This window comes from Saccostrea cucullata, unplaced genomic scaffold, assembly GCF_032062105.1.
Source record: "Saccostrea cucullata isolate Sc308-1 unplaced genomic scaffold, CSIRO_AGI_Scuc_v1 ctg353, whole genome shotgun sequence".
NCBI lineage: Eukaryota > Metazoa > Mollusca > Bivalvia > Ostreida > Ostreidae > Saccostrea > Saccostrea cuccullata.
Window position 1 is genome coordinate 169,704 of NW_026929021.1, and position 12,909 is coordinate 182,612.

Here is a 12,909-nt window from a genome sequence, read left to right on the forward strand (position 1 = left end):
CCAGGCTGTATCCTCAAGGAAATATTTATTTAATCTTGTCCTAATTTTTTAAAGAAATTTTATGAAGTATTCTTATAAAAGCTGACTTTGTGAAGTGTATGACTCCTGGTGTATGATTATGAACTATGTGTATAAAAGTATGGAATTTATGTTGCAGTATGTTTATTGATGGATGGATACCAGCATCTTTTATACATGTAGATGCTTTTAACACTTGTTAATAATTTAAGTATTTAAAGCTCTTTTCTTTCCATTGTTACTCTTTACATTGTAAGTTATTGTCAGCATTATCTGATTGATGCAGTTGAATTACAGTTATTTAAACATATAGTGCATGTGTTTATAGATTGTAACCAGTTTCAATTTATATAGTTATTTGTTATAAATTAACATTGTTAATATAATAGGAGATAAGTCAAATGTTGGTGATGTCACATGGTGCGTACTGTTTAAGCATTATTCTACATTTATTGTAGAGAACTAGTTAGTTTGTCCATGTGTTCGTTGGTTTGTTTTACTGTTTTGGCTTTAGTATGATCCTGTGTTTTGTATTTTTATCATGTTTAGTGCTTTCCATATTATCTATGGTAACCTCTGTAGTTAAATTACTTATATAGTGAGAAAGTCAATGGATAAGTGTGTGATGTTCTAGCTATGTAATGTTACGTTTATTTTTATTAAACAGATTTATATGTTTACAGTCAGATGTTATTTTTAGAGTTACTTCCCTTGTCACACAAGAGAACCATTCTCTCATTCGGCTCACCTCAGCTGAGTACAGTACCCTACACCCTACCGATTTGATGTAATCGGCTGGGTGTGCCGAATGCCATTCTCTTTCTAGAGTTGTCTTTCCTGCTACGCTACCACATACACAGAAATGATAAATCTTCATTTTTAGCTCACCTGAGCCTTCAGTGAGCTTTTCTGATCACATTTCGTCTGGCGTCCGTCTGTCTGTCTGTCCGTAAACTTTTCACATTTTCGACTTCTTCTCAAGAACTGCTGGGCCAATTTCGACCAAACTTGCCACAAAGCATCCTTGGGTGAAGGGGATTCAAGTTTGTTCAAATAAAGGGCCATGCCCTTATTAAAGGGGGGATAATTGAGAATTAGTGAAAATTTGGTGGTATGTTTTAAAAATCTTCTTCTTAAGAACCACTGTGCCAGGAAAGTTGAAACTTATGGGGAAACATCCTCAGGTAGTGTAGATTCAAGGTTGTTCAAATCATGTCCCCTGGGGGTAGGGTGGGGCCACAATGGCCCACCAAAGTTTTATATAGAAATATATAGGAAAATTCTTTAAAAATCTTCTTCTTAAGAACAGCAAAGCCAGAATTGCTCATATTTATATGGAAGCATCCCCAGGTAGTGTAGATTCAAGTTTGTTAAAATTGTGACCCCCGGGGGTTGGGCGGGGCCACAATGGCCGACCAGTTTTATATAGAAATATATAGGAAAATTCTTTAAAAATCTTCTTAAGAACAGCAAAGCCAGAATTGCTCATATTTATATGGAAGCATCCCCAGGTAGTGTAGATTCAAGTTTGTTCAAATCGTGACCCCCGGGGGTAGGGCGGGGCCACAATGGCCGACCAAAGTTTTATATAGAAATATATAGGAAAATTCTTTAAAAATCTTCTTCTCAAGAATAGCAGAGCCATAATTGCTCATATTTATATGGAAGCATCCTCAGGTAGTGTAGATTCAAGTTTGTTCAAATCATGACCCCCGGGGGTAGGGCGGGGCCAAACTTTTGGATTCAAACTTTTCAATAGTAAACCAATTACTACTTTTTCCTAGCCACAATGCTCGGGTGAGCGATGTGGCCCATGGGCCTTTTTTTTTATCAATAATTACAAGAGAATTTAATTTCAAATTTTCACCAATTAAAACTTGTCCAAGAATCTTGTACAACAAGCGTTGACTGAGGTGTTGGTAGCGTAGCGGCAGACAATTCTATATAGAGAATGACTAGAGATCTCGGTATTACAACAAACAAGTATCTTCAAAATACAGTGTTTAAAGTATCATGTAGGTAAGCCTACTGTGCCGTTTTATTCCGTTAAGTTCCAGTAGCCCTTTTCTAAAAGAAAAAAAGGAGTCTTCAATTATAGCTAGTGCGTATATAAATCAGGTAAAAATAATTTGTCGAAAAATTGGAGAGGAGTTTTCAATAAGTCTTTCAGGGAGAAATTTCTGGTTTTTTTCCTCATAAATTGTGGTAGTTTCTGAAGTATTTTAACGAAATTTGGTTACTTTGAAGGAGGGTCGGTGTTATATTGAGTCGGTTTAGAAAAAAGGCTGTGCGGGGGTGGGGTGTTCACATCTGCAAAAAACTGAATGGATGGTGATAGAGGTATCTCCTCATAAACATACCATGTCCTGCTTACTGTTGTTTACTTTTTCCTTGTTGTTTAAATACACTTAATTTGCATTTAAAGGCTTTTAAAAGAAGAATCCTGAGCATCTCACAGCTTCCGGTTTTTTCATCATCCTTAAAAAAGCACACTTAAGATAAAGGACACCTATTCTGTATAGAAGATTATTAAATGATCAGGAATTTTGGTGCTCTCTGATTGGTCTAGATGCTCTTTCCTAAAGTGTACCCCAGAGTGAGTTCACCTCAAATAAAGTTTTGGGAGGCTTATCTGGCTTTTCCCTCTTTTTGACCAACCATGGTTTTGCTTACAGTTTTTTTCGACCAATCAAATTGCGTGTTTCAAAGCATGTGTCATTGTGAATGTAATAAAAGATATGGAGATAACGAATAGTAATCCAGATCAAAAGCCCTTAAAACAATATAGAAAATAGGAGCAGAGCAAACACGAACCTCGAAAACATCAGAGGTGGAATCAGGTGCCATGGAGGAGTGAGCATCCTCTGCCGACCGGTCACACCCGCCGTGTGCTCCTTGTCATGATCGGGAAATAACGGAAAAATCCGTCGTCAGTTCAGTGTTTAAATAATGGACAAACAATTAGTATGAAAAACTTCAGTCAGCATTTGACTCAATGATAAATTGTATTTATTGATAAGGTCATTGTATCGACCATAGAACTCACGAAATGATGACTTTGAACGAGCCTGCTGAAATTTTTGTTTCATCAACTTTTTTGTCAATAATTTTCCTTGTTTTATAAATTGTTCATACGTAGAGCACGCCTTGCGTATTAATCAACTGAGATATGTAAACTCCGTATGCAGGTGATGAAGGAGTAAGGGAAGTTGATAGAAAAGTTAAAGTCATCACGTTTATCATAGAGCTTGGTTGTTAGATTACCATTAACTTCTTTTTAAAGTAAAATATCTAAATATGAAACAGATGACCATGTGTCACACTCTGTGGTATCTTTTATCTCAAGCTCACCAGGATATTATTAATCGCATCGACATAAGAATGGAAATAACCATTGTTAATTGACAGTACGTCGTCGATACCGGTATATCTAAATGTTGAAGGCCACAGCAAGTGTTTTCTTCTTTTAACGAAGATTTTGCACAAATTCTGCTTCATAAAAATACAAAAATCGATCTGCTAATAACGGGGGGCAAATGGTACCAATGGGAATTCATAGATTGTTGGAAGATCTGCTCTCCAAAAACAACATAGATATTGTCAATCAGAAACTAGAGCATCTTTTTTGATGTCGACTTCAGAGTACTTGTGTGTACAATCAGATTGCTTCTTAACAAAATAATTTTGCATTGTGAACATGGCAGACGCCAGAACCAAGGAGATTAAACCCTTATAAAAGAAAATGGTTGAGTATTTATTGTTTAATAATTTTGTTTTTCATTTTTAACTAGTTGTTAAGCTATTGAAATGTATAACTATAATGTGTTGTTACTTTTTGCGTTTTATCATTGGTGTTTAATTTATATTTGATGTCGGACAAGAACCAAAAGTTCAAAAGTGTTGTAAAATTCCTGATCATTTAAAAAAACGGTTATTGACTTTTGAATTCGGTTTACTTGTGACTATACGGACCTGGTCAGGTATTAGTTAACCTTCGGCCTCAGTCAACCAATACCTGACCAGGTCCGTATAGTCACGAGTAGACCTCATCAAATTAAGTCAATAATTGTATAAAGTTGACCAGAATCTATCCCAGTTTTTACCTTTACTTACTATACAACTTTTCTTTTTAGCAACCCATTTTTTGCGATAAATTTTGGTGGAACTTGGATGGGTCAAGATCAAAGTGATTGTGGTTGGAAAAAATAAACATGAAATGATGAATAAACAAACTCAATGAAATATTTTACTTCAAAGATAAATTTACACAACACTTTAATCTCTTCCTTTGGATCTTTTTAGAACCAGCTCCTCGCATTGACATGTTCACATTTCTTTACAGGAGAAATTTGTTAAATTTGTCATAAACAGATTACATAATTTGTTCCGATTACTTAAGACAATCACCTCTCCCTGTATTGTATCGCTGTTCCATAGCCGTAGGCAGCGAATGCATTAACGTATGTAAACTGCACTTCCCGAGACAAATCCAGCATAAACGGCTTTGTAATATTCCTCTCTCGAATAAGACCAGCTCCTGTGGTCCTATTCGCCTCGATTACATCTAGAATGCTCTCATTCCACGATCAATCAAATGTCTCCCCATCAGTTATCTGAACTTGGCACACCAAGGTACTGCTTCATCAGGAAAAGCTGCTGAACAGGGTCGGCTACATTCGTCAGATGGCCCGAATTCGCGCCTGAATGCTCCACCGTGTCGCAGAATTTGCCCGAGTATCCCAGAGGACAAATACAGTGTCCATGACACGCGCCGAGACTTCTGCACGTACCGCCATTAGCACAAGTCACATCTACACAGAATGCCTTACAACTCCACACCTCGGGATTGGTAGTGTCAGTTTCGTTTAATTTTCCAGAAATGACGGCCAAATTCAGAAAAGCTTTTAACGGGTCAAACTGCTCAGTTCCTGTAATGAATATGGCGAGAACAAGCAGACGACCGCACAGCATGACGTTCCTTCACCTACTGACCGCAGACTGACTCCACACGTCATTCTGTTCATCACCGACGTCATCCCCTCAATTATCTTTTGTCTTTTTTAAAACAAAAGATGTAACTCCAATCACCTTACATGTTCTTGTCATAACGTGAACAATTTTCCACAAAAAGTACGAATTTTCTGAAAAACTTCGGGTTTAAAAGAAATCATTAAAACATGATGAGATCCCATGTTTAGTTTTCCCCGTGGACTTTATGTAACAGGATCTTTAGTGCGCGTACATCATAGTGAGGCATGTATTTGTACACCTAACATGTGACAAAACGATGCCTTAGCTAGTGTAATTAAATTAAAGAGGTCCACAGACGTGTAAAAACTAGCCTGTAGCAAAAGCGTAACACAATCAGAATCACTTTAATAATAAATACACACTTCATTTATTACCAGACCAGCAAATGTAGTTAGATACGATGCGGTAAGAAAATTTGGATCCACCACCAACCCCGACTCCGTCCTGGTCAAAGTTGAACTAAGAAATATGAGGTAAATAAGGTGGGGAAATAAAAACATAACATGGTACTAAAACACAGTGCTTCGCCTTGCGCTAAATCAAGAACCAATACACACCTATGAACTTGGAGAAAATATTCTCATATTGAGTTTATGTACCTCAGTTTCTCCGTAGATCTATAGTGCCTTCCATATTTCCCATAAAAAATATTCAAAGAAATGATGTATTAATGAACAGAAATGGGGTTTAGGATTTTACTTACAATAAGAAAAAAACATGCAAATATATTTTCATCTACTTCATTATGGTTTAATCAATATATTGATAGGAAGACTTCATTGTATTTCAATTTGCGTCATTTACTGTAGATTTCTGTTTCATTTTATATCACAGGGCAGATCACTGTATCTGCATAAAATTATCATTGGATTTGGAAGTCTCCTTTGAGCAGGATTTAAAACTTCCTTAATATAACAATGTTACCATGCAGATTTCAAAATAGATGCCCTTGATAGTCGTTGACCTATTCCCTTGTCTTATTTTCCTTTGCGGCGTCTTCTAAATGGCGCTGCTCTTGTTTTAGTATACTTTGTGGCACCAGTATGGTATTCTTCATGCTGCTATTGTTTTTGTATAATTTTTGCGGCGGATGTGATTATATAAATATTGCATGATGTAGTTGAGTGTAACATTGAAAATTTTCACCCCAAGAAAGCGCCTCGGTTGACAATGATTTTCTTGGGGTGAAAATTTTCAATGTTACACTCAACTACATGCAATATTTATTATATTATATTGAATGTTTTATACAAATACATAATAACAGTGAACCATGCGCGCATACGGTAAATTCTGCGCAGTCGCTATTTTTTGGAATATCATCTGTCGTCAAGCACTATTTACCGTTGCTACGCTGGAGGGCGTGGTTTCATTATTCAACGGGTAATAGTGTTTTTTAACAAATGTTTCTCGACCAATCAGATTCAACTAATTTACATGAAAGTATAATATATTCTTTTAATACTCTTTGCGGCAATACCGGTACTTATGTGATATTAATTATGGTGTTCCTGTTTTGATACTCCTAATAGCTCCCTTGTATGCCCTTTGTTGTAATTTTCTTTGCATGGTGTCTTTGTGATATATCCTTTGACCTTTGTTGTAGCATTCTTTGTGGTGTCTTTTGATATTTCTTCTGGTGGCGCCCTTGTAGTATATCATTATATCTTGTAACACCTGTGGTAAGTTCTGTGGTGCTCTTAACATTCCTTGTGGTGCCCTGTGATAATTTTTGGTGGCGTCCTCCGCTGACGCAGTGGTTGACAATGCTTTTCCTTGGGGTTTCAAGTTTAACCCTTAATCTTAAAAAAAAGGCAGGCACTCTTTATATAACAGCGCCATTATGACATTTTTATGGTGGCAGTTCATGGCTTTCTCTGTAAAAATGTTGACAAGATGCATTCAATGATTTCTAAGTGATTTATGTAATAATGTTAATTATATTCCATCCAAAACTTTATGTAACTGCTGATTTTGTAAAAAAAAAAATTGTATGCCAAAAATTTTTATAATTTGATTTAGTATTGGATTTTCCTTTCCCCAAACTTATTGGGCGACTACACGCAAATCTTAAATTAAGATTAAAATAATCTCATTAAAAATAAAAGAAAATAATTCTGTCACAATCAGGTATTTTAGACGTTGTTTTACATTCCCTATTCTATTTTGATGTATAAGCGCATAAAAAGTTTGTCCTATAATTTCTAATCGTTTGCAATAAAATTGACAGAAAGTTAATCCGCGTTGCATTAATTATGCGATGGTCTGTATGTGATTGATGGAGGGCATAATGGATTCATTTGTGCCCCTCCCTTTGCCTTTTCCGTCATCATCAGTTTGATAAAAACCCCTCCCTGACTATTCTTTGTCAATTGGCATCATCAACCCTTGTGGTGGTTTGGTATCGCCCACAGAAAACGGATAGAAGGTGTAAAATTATCTACATGCATGTATTGTAAATACATACCGCAATAATGCATTCATTTTTTTAAACGATAACTGATTTAATATTGTAGGTTTTAAAGTTTATTAAGATAAAAGGAGGCAAAATAAACATAGAACGCACCTCTGATAGGATAGTGTACCAAGATATGATTAAAAAACCCAACTTTGTTCTTTCTCTTCTTCTATGAGAATACATTCAATGTCAATCAATGAAATTAAACGTTTAAAGCTGTTTTATGACAAAAATAAAAAATTTATGAATAGAAAAAATAGAAATGTACTGATATGGTACTCAACGGAAATTCAAAGCATGTCTTATGCATTTGATTAAACAACGGAAAATTATTATGGCGTGTTGTTGCTTACACTGATAATCTGCGATAAAAAAAAAGGCAATATTTTCAATTTCTCTCTGCCTTCTTCATTCCAAATCCAGTCTCTTTTCAAAGGTTCACAGACACAGATTTGAAGTTAATATTTTCTGTATAATATCACGACTTATATATTGTATTAGCATTTCACACGAAAATATATTAAAAATCTTATTGCATCTGAAAGTTGTTGAAACTTCAAATTTTAGGATGGGTTTGATTGACACATCCTTGCCCTTTCACAAATTTTAATTTTATTCTTAATACTTAAGAAAATTGACAATCTTGTAGTGTATTAATGAAAAATATCAAAACTATAATCCAGAAAATTCAGAGTAAAAATGTTCGAAAGCAAAACATACACACAGTATATTGTCAGTCCTTGTAGTTGTGGTGAGCAGACTTTAACAATTGAACACACCCGGTAAATCGTAAACATTTACAATAACAGAGCTCGTGCCCTGTTTACAAAAACTGTGTACGTTTCACGGGTATGTTCAATTTGCTAAATTCTGTACAGAACACTAAGCGCGAAATGACGATATCTGTGAAGGGGTTTGCTTTCGAACATTTCTATACTGAAAATAATTATTTTTCTGGATTAAATTTTTATATCATTTATTGATACACAACAAGATTGCTTAAAATTTTTGTGAAAGTGAAAGGATGTGTCAGTCAAACCCATCCAAAAATTTGAAGTTTCAATAACTTTTAGATGCAATAAGATTTTTAACATATTTTCGAGTGAAAAGTTATTACAATATATATGTTATTACAATATATATGAGTCGTGATATTATGGATAAAATATCAACTTGAGATCTGTGTCTATGCACCTTTAATGCATCATAGATACATTTTATTAGAAATGTTGATATGCTTGTATCATCAAATTATATTCATTTGTCAAAATCAAAGGTTTGGACAAAAGACACATGAAAAAGCACTCTAACTTAATTAGAAGAACTCGTTCACAGAGCAATGTATAGCTGAATGTCGCAAGGATTAGAAATCAAGTTGAAGATACAGTGTGTTAGAGTATCACTCATCAAGAATGACAGACACCCACTAGCACACACGCGAACACACGCTCAGATAATAAGAAAAGAAAAGACTGTGTACATGTATAGGCAATCACACGCCATCCCAACTGGAATAAGATATCTAGCTTCCCTTTGTAGAAAATTTGGTCAAATATGTGAAATAATTCAGAAAAACAAAAAGTGGAAGACCCCTGTCTCTTTTCCAGTATTAATCAATTTGATGTTAAATGTTTTAATGATAAAGAAACCTGAATAATTATTTAGCTTGGAAGAGACAATGTAACTGATTACTGTAGTCAATCTGAAATGATAAGTTTAGTCATTAGTCAATTTACTTTAAAAACTCTGCATTCTATACATGTACATGCAATTAAAAAGCCATTGTCTTAAACACAAAGTGAAGCAAACCGTGAAATTTGTTTCAAAATCAAGTTGAATCGCAAACAGGGCGAGACACTAAGATAATTCAGAACCAAATCAAAGAGGATAAATTGGATACTTAAATAGACACATGTAAATAAACAATAAAATATATGAATATGTAAAAGTATTTATGCAAAAAATTTCTCCAGTTATTGATATATTAATACACTGACAAAATTAAAAGGATACAAATTTCATGCAAGAAAAAAAAATCCCAAAAATATGATAAACCTTATTTTTCTTCATTCAGCTGGTAATGCTGAAGATACACATAATTTCATTTAAATTATTAAATGTATTAATTCTAAAAATCATTAGATAATTAACATATAATGACTTGTGTCTTACTCGTTAATTAAATCCAATTTGGCATGCCTTTATAATAAATATGCCACCTTATTAACTAGAAAAGAAAATTATGTATTAAAAGAGTGAATTGTATGAATACATTTGTGTTATATTCGAGCCAAAATTTTTTCCGAGGTCATAAATCATGTAAGCCAGACCCGGACTAGAACGTGGACACACGTATAAATACAGAAATTGAATTCTAGTTTGACGTTTTCGTGCATATCAAATAATTGAATACATTTCTATGAATTTAGTATCAAATAAGGCCATATTTATTGAAATATTTTGCTCAAATTTATTGAATGACTATTGCATTAAATAGCGGAAGCAAGAAGAAATAAATTTTCATGAAGATGCATGCATTGAATATTTGTTGTTAATTTATTTTTTGTTTTTTTTAAAAAGAAAATTGAGAGAATAAAAAGAAAAGAAAATTGAGAATTTCACTGATTTTCTTGATAGTTGTAATGTATATTAGACTTAATTTAAATTTGAATCGATTTGACATCAATATGATTTCGATTTTCAAATATAGGAGCATGTAAGTCAATTCTAAAAAACACAAAAAGTAACACTGCATGCACATAAAAAATAATAAAACTTTATGTTTCTGAAACATTTAATTCTTAATGTATTTCTGCTGTGACATGGATAAGTTACAATATATATCTAAAAGGCTCATAGTTTCTGAGGAGGTTTTCTTTGAACACTACGCTATTTATGGTTGTATGGGATACCAGACAAAACCCATCAAACAAATTTATCATGTTATATCTCTCTCTTTAATTTTTCCCCATTTTTTGGCCTTTGTTTCATCTTTATTTTTTCAGGTATTGTTTCTATTATACCTGTCATTCAACAAGGGCAAATGTTCTTTATTTATCGTTGAAAGTTAATTTAAGGAAACGGATTTATATCAATGGTTACAACTTGTTTCCGAATCCTGTATGTATTATTTTACGGTGCATTTTAAATAAAGAACATTTGGCCTTGTCTTAATTATGTATCAAAGGTGTGGACTTTCCCTGTTGACCGATGACGCCCAACGTGAGTCCTATATATATTGATTAGCTAATAACCTAGATTGCAAAGCCGCTTTTTCAATTAAAATTCATATGCAATTCTATGCATAGATACAATGACCTTTTCAGCAGATGCAATCTATCATTAAGTCAAATACTGGCTGACTTTTTTCCTTAAATAACTAATTGTAAGGCCATTATTTATACACTGAGTTGACGACGGATTTTTCCATGATTTCCTATCATGACAATGAGCAAACGGCGGGTGTGACCGGTCGGCAGTAGATGCTCACTCCTCCATTTCGCCTGATCCAACCTCTCGTGTTTTAGAGGTGCTCGTTTGCTCAGCAACAAAATTTGTATTGTTTAATGGACTTTTGAGCTTGAATAAAACATATGGAGATAACAAACAGTATTCGAGATCAAAAGTCCATAAAACAATACAAAATAGGAGCAGAGCAAACATGGACCTCCAAAACATCAGAGGTGAGATCAGTTGCCATGGAGTAGTGAGCATCCCCTGCCGACCGATCACACCCACCCTGTGCCCCTTGTCATGATCAGGAAATAACGTAAAAATCTGTCGTCAATTTAGTGTATAAATAATGGACATTTTGTCCTTTGGTTTTTGGCCAAATAATTTACCTCGTTTTAGAAATTGTTCATACGTAGAGCATGCTCTTGCGTATCGAATCAACTGTGATATATCAACTCCGTATGCAGGTGATAAAGGTATATTGCTGCATAAGTAAGGAAAGTTGACGATTGTTAAGTTAAAATCATCACTTTTTTTCATAAAGCTTGGTTGTTTAGATTACCATTAACGTCTTTTTCAAGTAAAGTATCCAAATATGAAACAGATGTATCTGACTCTTTGGTATCGTTTATCTCAAGCTCACCATTATATCGTTTTGACATAAGAATGGAAATTACCATTGTTAATTATCAATACGTCGCCGATATATCTAAATGTCGAGCTGAAGGCCACAGCAAGTGTTTTCTTTTCATGCATGATTTTGGACAAATTCTGCTTCTGCTTGACTACTATTCGTCATCTCCATATATTCATGCTACCTATTAAGCTTCCATTCCTATTTTACCCTCTCTGTACCCTCAAAAAATGTCTCTATTTGGTGAATGTTTACCTCAGATTCCTCTCTTTAACCCTATGGACAGTTTTATGTACTCAATAATGATAGATATATTTTGGTATGCTCTCTCCAAGGAGTTGTCATTGAACACTTTTATTGTCTTTTCCGAATCTAGCACCTATCAATCTTTACGACCCATATATTATACCTTTCATTAGCCACGTGTTTTGAATAATAATAACCAAAAAAGACACCCATGAATAGTTCAAAGGTCAGACAAAATGCAGAATAACTCTGTATGTTTGGTTACTTTGGTAGATAATCACTACATTCTTAATATTTTGTAAAGTAAATATTTGGAGATAATAAACAGTAATCAAGTTCAAAAGTACATTGGAACGAATAGTGCATGACCTCTCAAACAAATGAAATGGGATCCTGTGCCATGGAGGATAAAGTGTCCTGTGTCTTCTGATCACAATTATTTTGTGCTCCTCGTCATAATCGGTAATACAAAAACAGAAGACAATTCGATGTGAAAGTAATGACTTAACAATTTGTATGAAAACGTCAGTAAACATACGACTTACCGATTCATAGTACTTTCTAACAATTAATTGTGTCGATCTTAGAACTTGCGAAATGATGACTTTAAACGAGTTCTGTTTTGAATTTCTTTATCAGTTACTTCTTTGTGAATTGCCTCGATTTAAAATATGCTCGTTTCGTAGAACATGCTTTCTCGATTCTGATCAACTAAAACAGAAACTCCATACATTATAGTATATTGCTATAAATACATATATAAAGAAAAGTTTACGATAAAAAAGTGAACGGCGTCTGTTGTTAGTGTGCTATGAATGTCTTTCGTAAAAAACTGTACCCGGTATACAAATATGAAACAGTTGTTGGACTTTTCATGTCTTTTTAAATTCAAATGGAAATATCGCATCAGCTTTGTATTGAACTCGAATATCGTTAATAATAGTTAAAAGAAAGTCATAAATTAATGCAAAACTAACCATATTAAGAGATTCTTTTAATTTAGATTTTTAATAATTTCTACTTCATATTTCTGTTTGTCTGATTATGACAGGGAGTACACTGTGTATGA